A 3,086-nucleotide genomic window follows, 5' to 3' on the forward strand; every position below is an offset into this window, starting at 1 on the left:
ATGACAGGAACTTTATCATATTTTCACCCATATCTTCAAGAGAGACTGGGAAAGGTATTTATTTAGTTGGGTACATTGTCATGCCCCCCTGCCCCCACCCAAATCAGGATTCTATTAGTAAAGAAGAGTGAAGAATTGATATTGGACAAGCAACTATGAGGACCAAGGCCCTTAGCCCCCTAAAGTTTCACTAAAAATCACTGACTGAAGCAGACTGATTAACAGAAGAAAAGGCATAGATATTTATTTAACATGTACACAAGGGAGCCTTCCAAATGAAGAACCAACTTCCCAATGAGGTTACAGGAAGAATGGAGGCTTGGATCCTGGTAAAACAGGTTATGGGAGGGAAGAGAAGAGGAATTCTGTGGAGCAGATTACTACGGAGAATGAATGACTCCAGTAACAGAGATTAACTTGTAGATAGTTCTCTTTGGAATCTGAACAGCCCTTGGAGACATCAGGATACTTGGAAAAGGATCTGCTCAGGTGTGCTTACATCTTGGTCTTCTTTCCTGCAATAAACAATGACAACAGGGAGGGAACAAGAATAATTCTTCTCCTTGGTGGGTTTGGGTCTTAGGTGGATAAAGGAACTCCAGATTCCATGGGAGAGACAGTGGGGGTGGGGGAGTCAGAGAGATCCCAGTTTAACAGGTCAAAACACCATCTTTGGGGATCTTGATTTCTGAGCCCCAACACAACTATCTATTTCTGCCACTAAAATGCTTATTAAACAAAAAACAACAGATACCCATTGGAGAGCTCCTTTCTCTGTTAATCCACTCGACTATAATAAAATACCAAAGACGGCTATAATAAACTACTGAGATGGGATAATTCCCTTGACCCCCCTCTCAGGACTTGCAATAGGGGTGTGGCTCATTTACTCAGCCTCCTCGTGCTCAATCCCCGTGCAAGAGGGAGCATGCGAGTGAGCAGGTGCGGGCCCCAGAGTGAACCAACGCTGGAACTGGCCAATCGCTCCTCTCTGGTGGGAGCAGGCTCTGTGTAGGCCCTGCATCGGTGTCCAACCAATGCTCTTTGAGCTCTGCCATCCTGGGACAGCCAAGTGCCAACCAGCTCAGTGGAGGATGGCAGCCCTTGCCCTCTCTGCACCCAGGTTCTTGTCTGGCATCCAGGAAGAATCAGGTCTCACAAATGGCTTGAAAGGCAGTGTATGTGGAGGATTTTATTGGGCAATGGAAGTGGCTCTCAGCGGGATAGGGAGTTGGAAAGAGGATGGTGCCCAAAGAAGGTGATGTTTCCCTGAAGCCTGGCTGTTTCCAGCCAGACCCCTCTCCAAAGCTGCACCAGCTGAAGTTAGCCATATCTTTCCATAGTCTCTGATGCTCAGTTGCTTCTCTGCTTGCCATTAAATCACTTGAATCCCTGATGCTTAGCAGCTTGTATCCCGAGCACTCAGCCGCTTGTGTTGCTCTGCCAGCTGAAGTCTTTTTATGGGCACAGGATGGGGCATGGAAGGCCAAAAAGGCGTCATTTGGGTGGAAAAACAGGGTCAGCTGTTTTCACTTAGGGCCACAGTTCCAGGCTCAAGGGTGGGGTTTAGTCGGGAGCCCAGTCCTTCTGTATCAATACCAAAGACTGCCATAATGGAAATGCCAAAACTGCTATAGTAAAATACCAAAGACTGGATGGCTTATAACCAACATTTATTTCTCACCGTTCTGGAGGCTGGGAAGTCCAAGGTGCTGGCAGGTGCGGTGCTTGGTGAGGGCCAGCTTCCTAGTTCAGACTTGGTTCAGTTTTTTGGTTTGTCCTCATATAATGGAAGAGTTAAGGGATCCACCCTCATGATCTAATCACCTCCCAAAGGCCCCACCTCTTTGAGGGTTAGGATTTCAACACCAGAATTTGGTGGTACCTCCAGACCACAGCACCTTCATATCTTTGAAACTCCATCAATATATAGTGGAAGAAACTTCTATGCCATACCACCTAGTTATAGGTTACATAACAGAGCATTTTCTAAAAAGTCAGGATGTAAGTTTTATTTTACTTACATCTTACTGAAAATGAGGCCTTCATCTTAATGAGATATATTTCTTTTCTTAGACATTTTTATTTCATAAGGCCCCTTATAATTTAAAATCATATTTTTTGAATGATATGAGGAAAAAGAAGCATGAATGTTCATGGTGTTTTTGAGGAGAAACGTTCAAGAGGTGCTGTTGGTAAGGTAGGAAACCACACGGCCAGGGCAGGCTTTGAGTGCCAGGCTGAGGGGTTTGGGACTCTTCCTTTACAGAAGATCAAGTGTCCCCCCTTCTCCCACCTCCCAATCCTTCCCTCCAATAAAGTCTCCGGTTTTTGGTTCCAGTTCCTGGTTTCTGTCCCTCACGGTGCCCAGATGTACTCCCTTTTTATGTCTAAGCTAGATTGCAAGGGCTTCCACAACACTTACCAGACAGCTGAGGTCATGAGGCTTAGTGCTAATGAGGAGACAGGAGAAATGAGACAAGATGCATGTACTCAAGGCTGCTGACAACAGGCAGCCAGATGGGAGTTGGCAGCTGAGTCAGAAGTGCACAGGGGTAGGGGGAGAGAGAGGCAGGGAGCAAAGGCTGAGTCTGAGATTTGAGCCACAGTCATGTGTGAGCAAGAGGATGCTGTACAAGGAATGGGGAAGTTGGGGGGAGAAGATGTATTTTGGAGAAAGATGATGAGTTTGGTTTCAAAAGGGAAAGGCAGTTCTCTTTTACTGAGAGACAGCCCACTCTGGGCTAGTTCTATGTTACACACTCAACAGTGTGGGACAATCAAATAAAGTTGCAGCAAGCGACGGTGATTCAGGATGGTAGCATGAGGGCAGGGGTGGGAGTGGAGGCATGCCAGGGTAGACAGCATGAGTACACTCATGGAGAAAGAGGGCACAGGGGCCTCGGGCTTAGGACCTGACCTCCAGCTCCATCTACATGGCAGGGCCAGAGGGAGGCATAGAGTGCCTAGGAAACAAGGAAGAGGCAGCAGCCTCAAAACCAGGAGTGGGCGGGTGGCTCACATCTGTAATCTCAGTGCTTTGGGAGGCTGAGGTGGGAGGATTGCTTGAGCCCAGGAGTTTGAGA

General features: G+C 47.2%; 1 long non-coding RNA gene across 1 annotated transcript; it reads right to left on the bottom strand.

Moving 5' to 3' along the window:
* Window positions 1-228: 228 nt before the first annotated feature.
* LOC117979256 (uncharacterized) lies at window positions 229-2,541 on the bottom strand. The gene is made up of 2 exons (XR_004670026.2): window positions 2,426-2,541; window positions 229-515 (listed from the first exon to the last, which is right to left on the bottom strand). It is a non-coding gene; the product is annotated as an uncharacterized LOC117979256 (long non-coding RNA).
* Between the last annotated feature and the right edge of the window lie 545 nt (window positions 2,542-3,086).

The sequence above is a fragment of the Pan paniscus genome, chromosome 12 (genome assembly GCF_029289425.2).
Source record: "Pan paniscus chromosome 12, NHGRI_mPanPan1-v2.0_pri, whole genome shotgun sequence".
Classification (NCBI taxonomy): Eukaryota; Metazoa; Chordata; class Mammalia; order Primates; family Hominidae; genus Pan; species Pan paniscus.